We start from the raw sequence: 20,206 nt of genomic DNA on the forward strand, positions 1-20,206 counted from the left end.
ATGGTAGGTGGTGTCACCGTGCTTTAATGTCTTGGAAATGCCCAGACTTGCATCAGTTGTAAATTTGACATTTCGTCAGTTTGAACACTGGCTAGGCTGCTCATGGCAAGGCAATGTGAATTATTGGAGTTCAAACGGGGCATGATAGTGGGGACCTGTTGGATGGGACATTCCATTACTGAAGTTGTGCAGACATTCAACATTCCTTGATCTGCGGTGTCATGTGTGTACTGGGAATCAGTATGAATGACTGGTGGACGGGATGCCGGCGGTCAGAAGACCAACAGCGGTATCCCGATGTGTAAAATACAGTCAAGAGCCGGTAAGTAGACTAACCCTCTAACCCTCTCTCTCTCCCCTCAGGGTGGTGCCTAACTTTAACCTTCCCCTGGTGTGGCCTAACCCTTACTCCCACTCCCAGTGGCCTAACCCTCATCGGGCGGTGCCTAACCCTAACCCACCCCGGGAAGTCCCTAAACCTACAACCCCATCCCCAGGCTAACACTAACCAGCGTACTTAAATTCAGGATGCTGGCGGTTGGGATGCCAACATCGGCATCTTGATCACTTCGAGCTAGCGGAGTCGGCATTCTGACGGGCGTCGGGATTCCGGCGTCGGTCTCCTGATGTCCGCATCCCGTCCGCCGGCATCTTAACCTGATTTTGTGTACCGGTTATACTCCATGGAAGGTATTACCACTCACCGTGGACAGCACAGTTGCCGACCACGGGTGGTTAATGATCGTGACTGGCGTCATCTGGCTAGAATTGTCTGTGGTAACAGACAAGCGACACTGGCTCGAATCACATCCACATTCAATGCAGGAGGAACCAGATGCATATCCAGCAGGTTAGTGCAGCGTTCTTTAGCTTCCATGGGAAATGGGAGCAGAAGACCCTGTTAACACTATGACATAGGACACAGCTGTTACAAACCTTGCTAGAGACCTCTGGCTGAGACCCCTGCATCTCCCCATGCGTTTATGTCATCGTGCCTTGCTGAGTCACCGGTCGCTCCTGTCAGTGGAATCCAGAGTGGGGCCTATGCCTGAAGGTAGTTTCCTGCATCCCCGCTGTTGCCTAGGTGTCTCAGCCACACTCCCATGCACTTTCTGCACTTCAGTGTGTCAGACCTCCGGATCATGGCCGCGGCCATCTTGGATCATGTCGGGTGGTCCAGATCCATCCAGTCAGCAGCACTCTCCAATTGCTCCAGCCAATCATCATCCGACCAGGAGTATAAAGGCCCTTCCCTGACTCTGTCTCATTGCCAGTACAATAGTGCTCTTTGCTACAGCAAGACCTATGTTGCTGAGCTCCGCTGGTTTCCTTTCCAGTTTGCCTGCCTTAAGTTCCTGTATACTCCTGCACCTGATCCAGCACACTCCATCCCGGAGTCCTATTCAAAGTCCTGCACCCAATCCAGCACACTCCATCCCGGAGTCCAATTCAAAGTGCTTCACCAAATCCAGCATACTCCATCCCGGAGTCCTATTCAACTGCTCATCCCATCCAGCGTACTCCGTCCCGGAGTCTGACTCAAGTTCCTATACCAATTCTGCGTACTCCATCCAGGAGTTATATTCAACTACCCTCCAGTATTGCCATTCGGGAAGCAATCGGGAAGCCGACTGCCTATACACCGGCAGCCGGCTTCCCGACTGTCTTATCCCGGCAAGGGTGAAATGCCGGGCATCTAGATGTAGACGCCCGCATTTCCCCGACGCCGGGAGACCGGCGCCCGGCATCACGATCGTAGTGATGCCGGGCATTGCGAGCGGACAGCCGCGGGGGGGAGGGTTAGGTTTAGGGCTCCCGGGGGGGACTTAGGGTTAGGCACCCCCTGGGAGGGTTAGGGTTAGGCTAGGGGGAGGGAGGGTTAGGTTAGGCACCCCCGGGGGGGACTTAGGGTTAGGCACCCCCCCGGGGGACTTAGGTTTAGGTAGCGGGGAAGGGGGTGGTTAGGGTTAGGCGCTTAGAGGGGGGATTAGGGTTAGGCACTTGGGGGGGAAGTTAGGGTTAGGCACCCCTAGGGAGGGTTAGGGGGGTTAGGTTAGGTGATACTTACCTATCCACGATCGGGATTTCCAGCGCTGTCGGCCGGCGGTATTTCATACCCATTCCTGCCATTCTCCTTCAATTCTACAGTTCCTCTCCACAGTACACCCTGAACCTCAGAGACTTTTATCTTTTGTTTACAGTGTCTTCAGTTGTGCATCTCTGCACCAAGGACTATAATTATTATCTCTCATTAGTCCTCATTTTACTGTATGCAAAGGAATTACAACTCTCTCCTGGTCCTGGTGTCTCTGCATCTCAACCCAGTTTGGGTCCACCTCTTCCGAAATCTCGAGCCGTGACAGTTTGTACTGGCCACATGGATCCGTCTGGTACCCAGAGTCCTGGGCCTGGATCTGACCAGGATCTACTGAATCGCCTGGGTAGACCAGAGTCGGCTCAAGTGCAGGATATATCTACTTGTCTGGATAATGTTCAAGCTCTCCTCTCAGGAATATCTAGAGCGGACCCCCAGTCCAGTAATCCTACTTCTGTAACCACTCCCGCGGTGGCCTCTGCCCCAGTGCCTTGTCTTCAACTACGTCTTCCCAATAAATTCGATGGGAATCCAAAGCTCTGTCATGGATTTTTAAATCAATGCAAGATTCATTTTGAGTTACAGGCAGCGAGCTTCCCTACTTCCAGAACTCGAGTAGCATACCTTATATCACTACTGACTGGTCAAGCCTTGGACTGACCCAATTCTTTCCAACTAAACTGAGTTTGTAACCACCTTCCAAAGAATCTTTGACGTACCAGGAAGAACAACCTCAGCCTCTAATGATGTGTTAAGTCTCCGTCAAGGAAGCCGGACTGTCAGCCAACATGTGATTCAGTTTCGCATCATAGCCTCAGAGCTGACCTGGAATGAGGATGCCTTACTTGCAGCCTTTTGGAATGGGTTTTCAGAGAGATTTAAGGATGACCTAGCTTCCCGTGAGCTGCCTTCATCTATGGACGCCTTGATTTCTTTATGTAATAAAGTCAACCTGCGTTACAGGGGGCGAGTCATGGAAAGAAGTAGATTCGACCGCACTAAAAATCATTCTGTTCCTCGAGTTGCTTTGCCCTCTACTCCTCCTGATGAACCTATGCAAGTGAATCGTTCTCGATTCTCTGCTGAAGAACGTCAAAGGACACGTCTAGAAAATCTCTGCCTGTACTGTGCTTCTATGCACCACTGCCTCAAATCTTGTCCTTCCCATCCGGGAAACGTCCCCTCCTAACCTAGCAGAGGGGTTAGGTTAGGAGTATCTATGGAATCACACAAGGAACTGACCCTACTCTCATTGCCTTTTTGGAAGTGAACCAAGTCTTCCTAAGTGTTCTCGACTTGCTTGACTCAGGAGCTGCCGGGAAATTCCTCACTTCGGACTTCATTCACAGACATCGCATATCCACCGAGTGGCTACCACAACCAGTCTCTTTAACTGCTATAGATGGTAGTCGAATCATCGGTGGGAGAATTACTCATCGCACCCAACCTTTGAAGCTCAAAGTTAGGGCACTTCACGTGGAAATCATGTCCTTCCTTGTCATTCCTAAAGCCTTTCATGAAATTATTCTGGGTCTCCCATGGCTTCAAAGACATAACCCTCGTATCGATTGGACCTCCTTGCAAATTGTCTCCTGGAGTCCATTCTGTTTTCAGAACTGTCTTCCTCAAATTGTTCCTATCGAAATTCCTGTGTGGAATCTCTAGAAGGTTTTCCTGAGACCTATCAGGACTTCTCCGACGTCTTCAGTAAACAAGGAGCTGACACTCTCCCTCCACATCGTGAATGGGACTGTCCTATTGACTTGGTGCCTGGGAAAACTCTGCTGCGTGGACGAGTCTACCCCCTCTCATTACCAGAGACCCTGGACCTTATTCAGAGGCGGCCGTACGGTCTACGACCTCTATGTTTTGTTAGTGCGCATACGCACGAGGGAGCCGGTTCCTCGTGCGCATGCGTGAGACCCGCTACGACCGACAGCGCTGGTCATAGCGGGTCTCTTTCCAAAGGGGGCGAGCTGTCGATGTTGATTGACAGCTCGCCCCGTTTGGAAGGCGGGCCGGGGGGTGGCAGCTCAAACGGAGGCGTTCCCATGCGCGTGCCGTTTGGGGAAGGCCCCACTGAAATCACTAGTGATGTCAGTGGAGAGCTTCCGGCTCTGACAGAGCCAGAAGCTCTCCGGGGCTTACGACAAGTGAGACCCTACCCTAGGGTCTCGTCGTAAGCCCCGATGGTCGCGATGGTCTCTGACCATCGCGACCATCACCCGAGTGGTCGTTAGAGCTGTGGGTGTTAACCCACAGCCTAACGACTGCAACAGAGGTGGGCGGTCAGGATGCAAGTGGCCACCCAGTTTCTGAGCGACCGCTTGCATCCTCCGACTGCCTCTGAATGAGACCCCCAATCCATGTCCGAGTATATTACAGAGAACTTGGAGAAAGGGTTCATCTGTCCCTCCAGCTTGCCCGCGGGAGCAGGTTTCTTTTTTGTGAAGAAAAAAGACGGTGGCCTTCGTCCCTGCATCGATTATCATAGACTCAATGACATTACCATCAAGAATCGTTATCCACTCCCACTCATTACCGAACTGTTCGATAGAGTGATGGGTGCTTCTGTGTTTACCAAACTTGACCTAAGGGGTGCGTATAATCTGATCCGTATACGCGAAGGAGATGAATGGAAGACTGCGTTCAACACCAGGGACGGGCACTATAAATATCTAGTGATGCCCTTCGGCCTCAACAATGCCCCGGCAGTCTTCCAACTTTTCATAAATGAGATCTTCCGAGACCTTTTGTACAAGTCAGTCGTAGTTTACTTGGATGATATTTTAATCTTCTCCCACAACCTTCAGACGCATTGATCCCAAGTCAAGGAAGTTTTGCTTCACTTAAGAAAAAACCTGCTTTTCTGTAAGTTACAGTAGTGCACCTTCGAGACCTCAACCATTCCCTTCCTAGGATATATTATCTCTGGATCCGGTCTACAAATGGATCTACAGTAGTTGCAAGCCGTTCTCGACTGGTCTTTGCCTACCACCTTGAAATGCTTTCAGACGTTTTTGGGATTCGCCAACTACTACCGCAAGTTCATCAAGTCCTTCTCTTCGATGGTGGCTCCTATTACAGTTCTCACCCGAAAAGGTGCTAACCCCGGCGTATGGTCTCCTGAGGCTATTTCGGCTTTCCACCAACTGAAGCAAGCTTTCAACTCAGCACCAGTTTTGAAACAGCCTGACGTGACCCATCCCTTCATCCTTGAAGTAGATGCCTCTATGGAGGGAGTGGGAGCTGTTCTCTTGCAATGATCTGATGATGGCAAGTTACACCCCTGCTGCTTCTTCTCTTGAAGATTCCTACCTGCAGAGAGGAATTACCCCATTAGAGACCAAGAACTCCTGGCAATTAAGCTGGCTCTAGAGGAATGGTGTTATTTGCTAGAAGGAGCCTCGTACCCCATTTCAGTCTTCACAGACCATAAGAATCTGCTTTACCTACAGACAGCCCGGTGTCTAAACTCCAGACAGGCCATATGGGCGCTGTTTTTCTCCCATTTTGATTTTAAACTCTCCTATCGTCCAGGTCCTCAGAATACTAAGGCCGATGACTTATCTCGCTACCTGGATTCTGAACAAGAGAACATGTCGGAACCTCCTCCTCCAATTCTGGATCCCACATCCTTTGCCTCTACCAGGCTTACATCAGATCCTCCACAGGGAAAGACCTTCGTAGCTCCAGATCTTCATAAGAAGCTACTTCATTGGGCTCATGTTTCCCGATTTTCTGGACATACAGGGGTAGAGAAGACTGTCAAATTCATTCAACGCTCTTATTGGTGGCCTACGCTAAAAACCGATGTAAAAGATTTTGATGTTTCCTGCATCAAGTGTGCTCAACACAAAATTTCTAGAAGAACATCTCCCGGTCTTTTGCATCCGTTGACTGTCCCTCAACAGCCCTGGTCTCATTTATCCATGGACTTTATTACGGACTTGCCTCCATCACAGAGCCACAATACCAAATGGGTAGTCATCGACAGGTTCTCTAAAATGTCTCATTTTGTGCCTTTAACAGTGTCAGTGTCCCAGCTTGCCCAGCTCTTCATTAAGGAGATTTTCCGTTTGCACGGCCTACCTCAAGATATTATCTCCGACAGAGGAGTCCAGTTCGTGGCCAAGTTTTGGAGATCCCTGTGTTCAGCCCTGCAAGTGAAACTTAAATACTCCAAAGCCTATCACCCTCAGACCATCGGGCAGATAGAGAGGGTGAACCAGGACCTTGAACAGTTCCTGTGTCTCTTCATTTCATCTTCACAAGACGACTGGTTGGAACTACTTCCTTGGGCCGAGTTTGCTCATAATGATCGCTATCACTCCTCCACTGAGAACACACCCTTTTATACTGTGTATGGTCAACATCCTCGCCTCCCTGAGTTTCCACTGGTTCCGACTATTGATGTACCAGCTGTTAAAGACACCCTCCAGCATCTGACGGCTATCTGAGACAAGGTCCATTCTTCATTGTTGAGAGCCTCCACACACTACAAAAAGTTTGCAGACCAGGGTATGGTTGTCTACCCGAAATCTTAGACTTCACATTCCGTCTATGAAATTCGCTCCACGATTCATCGGCCCACTCTCAGTGGAAAAGGTTATCAACCCAGTGGTGGTTAAGTTGAAGTTACCTCCTGTCTTATGAATCCCTTATTCGTTCCATGTTTCTCTCCTGAAACCTCTGGTTTTGAATAAATTTCAAAGAGCTCTCCCTAAGACACCTAGTATCCACACGCAGTGTGGACAGGAATTCGAGATCCAAAAGATTCTGGATTCCCGCTGTTGCTATGGACGACTTCAATACCTCATTGACTGGAAGGGCTATGGCCCAGAAGAAAGAGAACTTGGATTTTCGCTACTGACATCGATGCCCCTGCTCTTCTGAAAACCTTCCACATCAAGTTTCCTCACAAGCCTAGGAAGTGTCCGGAGTCCACTTTTAAAAGGGGGGGTACTGTCACAAACCGTGCTAGAGACCTCGGGCTGAGACCCCTGCATCTCCCCATGCGCTTATGTCATCGTGCCTTGCTGAGTTGCCAGTCGCTCCTGTCAGTGGAATCCAGAGTGGGGCCTATGCCTGAAGGTGGTTTCCTGCATCCCCGCTGTTGCCCAGGTGTCCCAGCCACACTCCCATGCACTTCCTGCACTTCAGTGTGTCAGACTTCCGGATCATGGGTGCGGCCATCTTGGATCAAGTCAGGTGGTCCAGATCCATCCACAGCAGCACTCTCCAATTGCTCCAGCCAATCATCATCCTACCAGGGGTATAAAGGCCCTTCCCTGACTCTGTCTCATTGCCAGTACAATAGTGCTCTTTGCTACAGCAAGACCTATGTTCCTGAGCTCTGCTGGTTTCCTTTCCAGTTTGCCTGCCTTAAGATCCTGTATACTCCTGCATCTGATCTAGCACACTCCATCCCGGAGTCCTATTCAAAGTCCTGCACCCAATCCAGCACACTCCATCCCGGAGTCCTATTCAAAGTGCTTCACCCAATACAGCACACTCCATCCCGGAGTCCCATTCAAAGTGCTTCACCCAATCCAGCGCACTCCATCCCGGAGTCCTACTCAAGTGCTCATCCCATCCAGCATACTCTGTCCCGGAGTCTGACTCAAGTTCATATACCAATTCTGCGTACTCCATCCAGGAGTTACATTCAACTACCCTCCAGTATTGCCATCCTCCTTTAATTCTACAGTTCATCTCCACAGTACCCGCTGAACCTCAGAGACTTTTATCTTTTGTTTACAGTGTCTTCAGTTGTGCATCTCTTCACCAAGGACTATAATTATTATCTCTCATTAGTCCTCATTTTACTGTATGCAAAGGAATAACATTAAACCATCTAAATTCCAACTCTCTCCTGGTCCTGGTGTCTCTGCATCTCAACCCAGTTCGGGTCCACCCCTTCCGATATCTCCAGCCATGACACAGCACCTCACCTGGGCTTCTGCCATCGCTAATTGAACCCTGGAGGACTGACAACATGTGGCGTGGTCCGATGAGTCACAGATACAGTTGTTTGGGCTGATGGTAGGGTGTGGTGCATACCCCATGAGGCCATGGATCCCAGTTGTCAAAAAGGAACCATGTAGGCTGGTGGTGATTCCATAATGGTGTGGGGTGTTCATGTGGCATGGGTTGGGTCCACCTGAACACATCATTGACCAGTAACCAGTATGCTGCATTGCTTGATGACCATTTGCAGCCCAGGCTGTTTTATTCAGGTGATCCGCCCTGCAAGCATCCCCTTCCGCCCGGCACTCACCCGGGCCAGCATTTTCCTCTCCAATGTGTCCTTGTTGCTGGAAAGATGGTCATTATGCAGACTTATCGCATGGCGTCACAAGCCCTGCCACTTTTCCTGTGCCTCAGCGCCCTGCTGTCCTCCTGGTAACCTTTTCCAGGCTGCTGATGCATTGACAGGCTGTTGGCAGTCTCAGCTCACTAGTGTCAGCTCTTCTTGACTGCTTCACTCCCCCTCTGTGATAGCGGGTATCGGCAATTGGCGATAGAGTGCCATTTAGTTCTGCCAGACTGAGCTCTGTTTCTACTATATAAAATGCCTTGGGTCCACTTAGCTTTAATCTGGCAGCACTATCTACTATATAATGCCTTTGGTCCCCTTAGCATTATTCTATCTACTATATAAAATGTTTTTTTGTGACACCTCTCCTTCAAAACCAGAATGAAGCAAATATGTCACAAGGCGTTTATATATAGCATAAATAGGCTGCTAATGTGTCCTCCTTGGCAGGCCGCACCTGCGCTAAAAAAAAATCCTAGAGTGAACTCTAAGGGCCTGATTCAGAGGCAGATTTTTTTTTCAAAATCTGCCTCCAGGCCGCTCACCCGCAGCTTTTGCGAGCAGCCTGATGATGGTCATGATTATCACGACCATCGGGCTTGCGACGAGACCCTTGTGGTAGGGTCTCGGTTCCCGCAAGCCCGAGTGAACTTCCTGCTCTAATAGAGCAGGAAGTTCACTACTGACATCACAAATGATGTCAGTACGGATGCCCACAAATGGCAGGCATTTCATTCGGGAACGCCTCCGTTTGTCCAGCCACCCCCCCTCCCCACCTACAAAACGGGGCGAGCTGTCGATCAACATCGACAGCTGCCCCGTTTTGTAGCAAGCCCCAGAGCGAGTGAAGTTCTTCTGGGCTCACGCGTGCACACTGGCCAACCATCGACCCGCTTGCGAGCACTATGCGCTCGCGAGCGGGTCTGAATCAGGCCCCAAGTGTGTTCTGACGCCGGCCGGGTGGATGGAAGATGGCGATGCGACGTCGGTGCAGCACAACTTTCGGCCGCGTCACAGTGCAGGGCGACGTCAGGCTGGAGGGCAGAGATCCCTTCATGTGAAAAAAAGCAAGGACATGCTGTCTGGCGGGAACAGTTGCCTGTGCACATTGAAGAGAGTGGTCCTCCTGCGGACTCCACTCTCTCACGTGTTTGTTACTGGGAGGCATTCTGTGTTGCCAGCAATTGGGGGGTAGTAGCTGGGCTGGCTATTAGTCAAGCCAGCAAGAGAGGACAGTATCTGGGAGCTATTAAAAAAAATATTAGCATCCACAAAGCAATTGGGCAGTATCTGAGCACTTAAAATTATTTGTGTCCATGACCAAGCAATTGGGATGACTTCGACTCTAAGAAGAAGAGGAGAATTAATATATAAAATGTAAATATCAAGCTTAAAACAATAAAAGGTCAGGTTATTGCAAAAGCCCCCACCCGGCTACTTCTTGATGCCACCTGGCTGGAAAAATGTTCTGGGGAGAACACTGAGTAAGGGATCTTAGTAGATCCCCTATAGACTTTTATAGCTCTGGGCCTGATTCAGAGCCGGACGCTATTTGCGGACGGTCGTTCCAAAACAGGGGCCGGCTATTTAAATTGAGCGTTCGCTCTTTGCAGTTTGTTGACGCCTCTATGTCTCAGCGAGCGAACGAAAAATGCGCTAGATATTTTGTAAAGACGCCCCTTTGCCATTCACATCACACGTCATCTCAGGTATTTATTAGATTAATCGGGTACATCGAAAGGCATCTGAACTGCTCGCAGTGCTTGTGGTAGCTTTTTCTTACCGCTATCACTGCGAGCAGTTCAGGCTAAAAGACAACCAAGTGACGTGATCGATGACGCTCCTTTACTAATTATGCACTCCCATTAAACACCCTTTTGACCGTTAGGCACGCCTGCGTTCTGATCTCTACTCCCCCGTTTTCAAGCACCTTCACCTGTTACCACCCACAAATGGTACATTCTGTCAATCAAATTAGCAGCCCCCCGCTGTTTTGCGAGCTCACGATTTTCGACCGCAATGACTGGTATGCTCATTACGACCCATACGCATGCGCAGTTGTGCAAACATCGCTCAGAGCGAACGAGGGGCCACTTACGAGCGGCTCTGAATCAGGCCCACTGTCCACACCATTCCCAGCTAAGCATGTTTTATTGTATAAAACTGAATTTCACATAGAAGAATATGGTGGTGGCGGAATTCAGTTGTACATTGTTATGCACCATCTCCTGTGTTAAACATTTCTTAAATACCGCCATAACCTACATTTTAGGTTTGTACATGAATTTCAAATAAATACATTTATTGGCCTCTAATAGGGTGATTTAAATGTTTAAGCTGATGGCTGCCAATGATGGGCGCCCCACGGAGCAATTTAATTGTTGCTCCGTTCAGGCGCAAACAAGCACCAGCATTTCTGCTCGCCCCTTTGAGAGGAGGCGAGCAGAAATGTGTGAAAAGTCCGTGGTTTGGGCGCCCAAATGGTAGTTTGGGCTCTTCAACCAGGACTTTAGACAGGTTTAGCCGCTATATGCGGCTAATCACTGTCTAATTGGGCGCGACAAGTTCGATAATAATGGTGCCCAAAACAATTGAATTGCTACATTGGGCGCCCATTAATTATTACACAAAACTAATGAATGTCCTCCTAAGAGAGATAAAGAAAATTCAAATGGTTGCGTGTGTTGTTTTGTGGCATAGAGCCAGAGATGTATCTATCATGGGTGCAGGGTGTACGGGGCACACGGGTCCCTGGGTCCAGGGGAGCTCACATCACACATCCTGCACCCATATTTTTTATACTTACCACTCCGCCTCGTCGGCACCGGTAGCTCTGTCAAAATTGCCTGGAAAGTGGAAGCAGCGGCCATTTTCCCGGCGTTTTGTGCACGTGCAGTAGGGAAAACACAAGGAAAATGGCAGCAGTGCCATTTTCTCGGTGACCTGTGCATGCGCTGTAGACTCTGGGTACACTCTAGTGCCCAGAGTCTACCGGTGCGGCGCTGAGTGATGCCGGCCGCCGGAGAGAGAGAGGAGGGAGCCCCGGCCAGAGACTGCACACGGGTCTCCTCCTCTCTAGAAATGTCCCTGCATAGAGCTTTATCTTTAGTTGCATTGTTCTTGGTATTTTGCTGGTCAATTCAATTGGATGTTACACTATCCCAGTTTAGAGACCTCTAATAGTGCTGGCAATAGGAGAGACCTATCAGAGTCTACTCTGACTCATCAGGTTATAATGGGGCAGAATATACCCTGATATTTATTTCTTACATAAAGAGATACTAATGCAAAGCCGCTAGAACATTTTTTCATGGTTGCCATACACTCACAAAGGTACTATATAATTATTAATAACTATTAAAATCACAGAATGAACGTTACACTTAATAATGATTGAGTTCCACCTTTGTCCACTTGTGCCTGTCTTTGTGTACTCTAATACCCCTTTAACTCTGACATGAAAATCTCAGGTTTTTGCACGTGAACGTGCATCAACCCGGGATTTTTGTCAGTGTAAACGGATCAACCCGGGTCTAGTGGCCTGGGGATCCAATACGGCTAGCTTGCAGGGCTGGGCACAGGTCATTCCCGTGTCAGCCTGCAGTGTAAACGGCGAGATCTGGGTCACGATGACCCGGGTCGTGCCGCATGCTACCCGATTGGCCAGCTTCAGTGGTGCTTGGAGATTGGCTGGCGCCGCAGTGTGAAAGGGGTCTGTCACGGGTCTGATCCAGGTTGGAGACATGTTCCCAATCTCGGGTCAGACCCGGGACTTTGGTGTGAAAGGGGTATAACATTCATCCAAACGACCTGTGCAGTAGTGTAGTAGCAGCGAATAATAGATAACTAAACATACAATATTCTTAGGCTTGCCACATCATCCCTTTAATTTGGGACACATATGAATCACACAAATTCTGTGGCTGGCTAACTTCAATTCTCCATTTCACCATGTTTTAATCAGCCACCGAACCTGTGTAATTCACATGTACCCTAATGCAAGAGTGCTTAGAGTTTAAGTGCTTAGTTTAAAGTGTAATTCAAATTTTTAAATTGAAACCGGAGTTATTCAGGAGTGAAACAGGAAGAGAACGGACGGAAAAATTAACAAATCAACAATTCCTGCTATTAAGGACTGTTTTTATCTACCACCACATTCCCACCATGCCTATGGATCGTGTCGGCACCTGGATCCCCAACGCTGCCCGCATCCCTCCTGATCTCCCCATGCAAACTGCTTATCCACTACAACTATGCCATACCGAGCGACGCAGCAAGATGACCCCTCAAATGGACCATGGTTGTGGCCCCCAAATCTTGAGGCTTGGTGTAATTTTCCTCAACTCATTGTCTTTTCCTCTTAAGTTTAAACCTTTCCATAAATGTTATATTACTGTGACCCTTGTATCCTGCCCATCTGAGTCACCCCTGTCTGTCTGCCCCCTCCCCTTAGAATGTAAGCTCTCACGACCAGGGCCCTCTTCCCTCATGTGCTTCTCCTTTAATTTACAACAGCACCTAACCCTTGGTTACAGACACCATGCTGCTTATCTAAGTGTTATGCAGCAATGTATAAATCATGTATCTGTCCTGTATTGTTTGTACTGTTATTAACTGCTTTCTTGTGTGCTAATTTGTTTATGTACATTGTAAGGTGCTGCGGAACCCTTGTGGCACCATATAAATAAAGGATAATAATAATAATAATAATAATAATAATAATAATAATAATAATAATAATAATAATAATAATAATAATTAAAGGGATGATATGGGACACCTAAATACTCTGTACCCTATATTTGGTTTGAGTAAAGTACATTATATTTGGTGTCACTTTAGTCAAAAAAAAAGATCACTTTGGTACAGAAAAATAATAAAAATAATAACATGGAGTAAAAAACGTTTCACTTTTATTACAGCGGGATACACCTGTTGGATATGAATGGGTTAAATGACTGACACTGAAAACATTTCCAGCAATTAACTCTAAAATATGTGTAGGTGCCGTATTGACATAATACATGTGAAGACTGCAAGTATGACATTGTTGGCTGACTTGTAATATTGGTAAGATACAAGGAGTAACATGGGCTTGTCATGTTCCTACTTCTTGTTGGTATATTTATATAATATAGGAGAATGTATGAAAGTATATATAATATTTAAAAAAAAAAAACCTCTGCAAGTCATGTAGATGATATATAAACTCCATAATATATAAATCTTAAGCATGGTTTCACTAATCCCCTGAAGTATGGGCCCCCCGGCCCCTTTCAGGCCTCCCCAAGCTGAGTGTTACAGATGACGTCATTTAAACTTCTTTAATACCCATTTGTCCTGAACAAGGTCTTTTTTTTTAATCCTACCCTCTATTTATTGGTATAAAAGACTTTAGTCGACATCATCTTCACTCTCCTGGACTGATTTACATGTTGATTGTGTATAAGAAAACTTCTTTAATTCTTAGAATTAGGCCGACGAATTGTTTCACATGCTGAACCAAATTAATTCTCTAGTTTAGTTCCTTCCCTTAGAGAAACAAACAATTAAGATGTCTTGTTTGCATTGTGGTGTGTTTAGAAGAATGCTGTCTCTATTTTAGACAATTTAATTAAATCATCTTTGCTATTAATGTTTATTTTTGCAGATCCATAAAAAGGGATTTGTTGCATTAGTCATATTAAAGAGAGGTTTCAAAATGCGATAGAAAAAAGTACATTTTCCAAAATATTCCTCTGTCAATAGAAAGTGCTCTGAAAAGAACAATTCTAAATGGATTCTCTGGGCCAGTGAGGTCTGACGCCAGTCTGATTTTTATTTTGACATTGATGGAAATCGCATGGTCTGATCTTCAGTACTTGCAAAGGCTGTCCATTTGTAAGTAGCTGTAATTATTTTCAAATACTCTCATTCTTATTTCCTCTCTTTATATTTAACTGAGCAGTTGTCATGTAACCCAGTGCTATGGTAATTATACTCCAGCAATCTTTTTTTCTTCTTTTTTCAAATAATAGCTGAGATTCATGTTTGTTTTTGATGTGGTGTACTTCTGCTCCTGTGCTTATAGGTCTTTACTTGACTTCCAACGCTCTTTGATATATACTGTATTTGGAAAAGTTATATATGGTATAATATTAGTGGCAGAAAATGTGATATTAGATGAAGGGAACGGAGATGTCAATTTGCAATTTGTAAATACATTTTTAATAAAATGCATTGATATTGCTTATTTTTCTAAAAGAACAACTTAGTGATTGTAAGAAAGACACCATTAAAATTTTTAATAAACACTTTTTTTTTTAAAGAGAAATTAATTTATGTAGTACCCCTGTAGTACTCCTGTGCTCATTTTAGCTGCTGTATTTGACTAATTATGAGGGTTACTAGTACTCCAAGTCTAACGACTAGACTAGCTGACGTTCAAGTGGCAATAGAAAAAATACTAAACTGGGCTGGGTTATCATTTTTTCTGTTGTCGCTTTAAATCCATTGGCCAAATCCACTGATCATTGACCGCTTAGTAAACGTTTAGTAAATTGAATTTGCCATTACTTCAAACAGCTATAATTTTATTTTAGGGGTTTTCTCAGGTGGGGCACCTGCAGAATTTTTATCATTGTTGTTATTAGTAAGATACCACAAAAATATGCAGCACTGGACAGTGGGATTAACAAATTAAACATAAAACTTGAAAAAATACATTATTATTTTTGTATATTTATATAGTGCACCATATTAAGCAGCGCTGTACAGAAAGAATAGTCATTCACTGACCTATTGGTACTTAAAGTGCGTATACAATTTTTACACAATCTGCCCGATTTTGATGCATCTGAAGAAGAAATCGTGTAAAATATGTCCAAATCGCGAGTGTCCACTCACGATCACGAAGCCAATGCGCGTACCCGCTGGTCGTACATCACATCCTCAAATCTTGCCTACTGAAAGCAATACCTGCCAATCTCATACATGATTTTGTGCAGATCGTACGTGTGTTTGCACTCACGAGTTATTGCACGATCTATCGTCCATTCCGTCACTTGACTGACATATCACTTTACACGCCCAGTCTCCATTTTGTGCAGCATTGTGACTTCAAGGAAGACTGATGCGATTCCTTCTGCTGGCACACCTGATCGAGTGGACATCTATTTTGGTGAGTATAGTGCTGCTGAGCAGTGTAAACCCTGACCACCAATGTTTATGCATGACCCACTGACCACCAATGTGTATAATGCATGACCCACCCACCCACTAACCACCAATGTGTATAATGCATGACCCACCCATCCACTGACCACCAATGTGTATAATGCATCACCCACCCACTGACTGAACACCAGTGTATAATGCATGACCCACCCACTGACCACCAATGTGTATAATGCATCACCCACCCACTGACCACAATTTGCCTAGCCCTATTGTGTATATATAATATAGATTTAATTCATATTATGAACACAATAAAATAATGAAATCATTATAAAATAAAAACTTTATTGAAAAGTGCAAGTAGAAAAAAAACCTAACTTTAAAACACCATAACAGAACAAAAGCTAAAACAACATAAAAAATATTAAACAGAATTAAGAACAACTAAACATACAGTATAAACAGTAAAACATATTAAAAATATCCAAGCTCTTTAAAATCATTATAAATTCTTATACGTCCATTAATCTATTATTATTTTTTTCTCCCTAGAAATGTCATTGGATAAGGACCGTGAATTTATTACTGGTTTCTTGGAGCGTTTGGAGGCCAAAGAGTGTCTCTGTCGTAACTATTCAAACAAGTAAAAACAACTATTGGCATTAGAGGAATTGGTGAAATATAGCCGTGTATACTGCAGTGATGCATCAGTGAAATGGGTAAGAAATAATCTAAAATCTCAGGACAGTCTTTGTTATGAAGTGTACCAGCCCACCTTGTGGTACTACAATAACATCTGATTTCTTCTGGACCAAGAACCGCAGCGACAGTTGCTTGTCCTGATGGCCGAGCGAAAGGGAGAAGAGGAGGCGGCCGAAGTTGCCAGCGTGGCATCCGACTCAGGTTTGGTAAGTAGAGATACATGGCGTGATTCAGAACCGATCGCTAAGCTGCGGCCGCTCGCTTGCAAAAGGGGCCGGGTACGCAAATCAAGCGATTGCACTGCGTGGTGTAAGGACGCCCTCTATGTCCTAGAGAGCGACGGCAGTGAGCATAAGCAGGACTATAAAACCTCCCACCTCTCTTCACACGTCTTCTCCGGGAAGTGTATGAACAATCTGGAACATCTAGTGCCATCGGAGCTGCTCGCAGCGCTTGTGGTTGACCCTACCCTACCACAAGCACTGCGATCAGTTCAGGCTAAAATTCAACCAAGTGACGTGTTCAATGACGCTACTTTGCTAATTATGCACACCCATTAAACTTCGTTTTGGTGCCCAGACACACCTGCGTTCATATATCCACACCCCCATTCACAAGCACCTTCCCCTGTTACCACCCACAAACGGCGCTATCTGTCACTCAAAGTAGCGCTCAGTCTGTGTACAGAGAGCGCACAATTCCCGATCGCTAAGACTGGCTTGCACACTGCAAACCATACGTGAGCGATTATTGACAAGAGCGTGCGAGTGCAGCTTAGCGAACGGGTCTGAATCAGGCCCACAGTGCATACACACCATTTTGTTTTTTGTTTTGATTCCTTTTTTCTTCAGTTCCCCATATGTCCCCTCATGGCACTGTTCCCAGTCCTTTAAAATAGGCCAAATACTCCTCCCTCACTTGTTTGGTCAGTGCAGTCCAAGTGGTTTGCATTGTAGGTGTTGCCACAGATGACAACTGGCCAATCTCGTCTGGAAGGTCTGGGTCTTCTGGCATAGCTGTGCCTGATGCTCTTTGTTGTTTTTTTTTGTACCATAGAAAGTTATGCAGGACACAGCACGCCAAGATACCTAGTCTATTTTGACCACACGCAGGTTCATGGAGGTGTGGAAAATGCGGAAGCGGTATCTCAGAATTCCAAATGCATTTTCCACAATACAACGTGCCCTGGAAAGCCGATAGTTGTAGATCCGCTTCTCTTTGGTCAGGCCCCTTTGTGCATATGGCATTATCACATTTTCGTGTAATGCAAAAGCCTCCTCAGCCACAAACACAAAGTCTTTGTCTCCTCCACTGACGGCAAGTTGAGGGTCTAGGAGGTGAGCCTCTGGTAGAATGCCGTCTGTTTGAACTACCCAACATCTGAAGCACGGCCATTCTTGCCAACATCCATGAAGATAAACTCGTAATTAGCATTCACCACCGCTATATTAACAATGCTGAAATACCCCTTATAGTTATAATAGAAAGATCTGCTGTTGACACATGGGGTGATGCGTATATGTTTCCCATCGATGGCTCCACCACAGTTAGGGAAATTCCAATGCTGTTCAAAGTCTTCAGCGATGGTTTTCCACTCATCGACGGTTGTAGGATACTAGAAAAAAAAGGAAATATTGGTTACAACATGAACATTCATTTTTGTGTTTTATTTTCTCTACAGACTCCCACCCAAGAACTGGACTTGGCGGGGACTCCAGACTTAAGTGGAATTGGCGAAAGTGAGGGGGATCTTTCTCTTTCCCCATGCCCACCACCAACTGCACCTCCCCCGAAAAAAGGCAATGCATGGGAAAAAGGCAACCGACCATGGAGCCTACAGATGAATTTATGCGGAAGGTGGAAGAGGTCTTAAGAAGGACCACCTAGATCACTCCACATCTAACATTAACAACACCATGCGTGAAATGAGGCCTGAAACGCAGTTAGAATTTCAACGTCTGGTGTATGAGTTACTAATCAGGGCAATGAGAAATAATTTATATCCAGCTACCTACATCGCTGACCCTCCGCCCTGCCCATTTGCCCCTACAGCCTCTATGATGCCTCACACCCAGCCACATCATACTCCCCCACCCACTAACCCCTCTACATCAATTTTTTTATATTCTTAACAAATTTGATCTTTCCCAATAGCTACTCTATGGTATATGTTGGTGACCACACTGATTGGACATGGTCACTTACATGGCATAAGGACAGATTGTTGGAAGGTGGGGCCACAATCTGTATTTGCGCCATGTGTTTCTTGGCCTATTCAATCCAGCGTCTGAACCAAAACATATCATAGAGCAGCATAGCTATTGGGACTGATAAAACTTGTTGATATTGCCTTTTATTACATTATAAATGAATATACTGTTATTAAAAAAAGCATTTTTACAGATGTTTTTTCCATTTTTCAGATTGCATATTTTAAAGTGTGGTCATTAAGAACTATGGCCCTCATTCAGAGCCGTACGCTCTGAGCAGAGCGCACGCTCTGAATGAGGGCCGCCCTCCATAATTATGGAGCATCCTCCTGGACGCTCGTATAGCTGTGGGTCACCACCCACAGCCTATACGAGCGTGCAGTTTGATGGCCGCGATGGTCTTGACCATCGCGACCATCGCCACTGCGAGCCGGAGCCTGCGGTTGAGTTTTTCAACCGCAAGGCCCGGAGTGATTTTGGCTTTATCAGAGCCAAAATCACTCCCACTGACATCACTAGTGATGTCAGTGGGCCGGCTTCTGACGGTAGGCGTTCCCTTGGGAACGCCCCCGTCAGGGAGGCACGCCCCCGGCACGCCCACCAAAGGGGGCGTGCTGTCAATCAACATCAACAGCACGCCCCCTTTGATCAGACACAACGAGCGAAGGAAAGTCCTTCGCTCATCGCGTCTGGCGCATGCGCACGACGGAGCTCCCGCCGTCATGCGCATGCGCAGTGCACAACATCGACCCACTTGCGAGCGGACAGCCGCTTGCGAGTGGGTCTGAATCAGGCCCTATGTTATTACACACAGCTATGTTGGCAGCAAATGTTATACTGTTTTAAAATGTCACCAGACGCAGCAACTCCTGGAAGGTGGTGTCACCCAAGCACAGGAAGTTGCGGTAGTCGTCCGGATTGTTGTCCCGAATCTCCATCAGCAGGGACATGTGAGAGCGAGTATCCTTCTGCGGCAGCCACTCCTTGGCCCAGCATGATCTCCCCCTTTGCTGGGTCCTCTCCTTCACCACCTAGAACTCTAGACCGATAGGGATCCATCAGCACAGAATGCAGGATAGAACACAGGATAGAATGCAGCAAAAATACACTTTGTTAAGCCAGGCAAAACAAAGCAGAGCACAATAGCAATGTACAGCATGCTGTAGTGCGGCCTGTGCCACTGGGTTGACACAAGCAGTGCACGCTGGGCTGCATACTCTGGACACAGAGTACTGTCCGTGCCGCCTTTATGATATGAATGGCAGTGGACAGGTATGTGAACCATGCAGCCAAGATGACACTAACGGCAGCTAGATGATAAGTGAACCATGCCGCCTGGATGACACAAACAGCAGAATAACACAATACAAAAGACAGGGGGAACTGGAGCTTGACTGGGTGACAGGAGACTAAGCCAGAACCGGAAACATGAATACTCTTTCACCGGCATGGAGTGAAGGGCTGGTTGTAATTTAACAGATACAGGGTCCAATCAGAAGAAGCCCTGCAAGCCTCCCTAATGACAGACCAGTGTGCAGATGGCCTGTGAACACTGACAAGACAATTAACTAGTGTGCAGCTGATACTGCACACAGGCAGATAGTTAATTACTGAACACATGTGATCGGCACACAGACAGAATTAAATGCAAAGTTCTAGTAGCAGCTAAGACTGGAAACTGCAACCAAGATGATCTGTTAACCACAGATCCTAACAGTATTG

This window comes from Taudactylus pleione, unplaced genomic scaffold, assembly GCF_031769625.1.
Source record: "Taudactylus pleione unplaced genomic scaffold, aTauple2 ptg000202l, whole genome shotgun sequence".
NCBI classification, from domain to species: domain Eukaryota; kingdom Metazoa; phylum Chordata; class Amphibia; order Anura; family Myobatrachidae; genus Taudactylus; species Taudactylus pleione.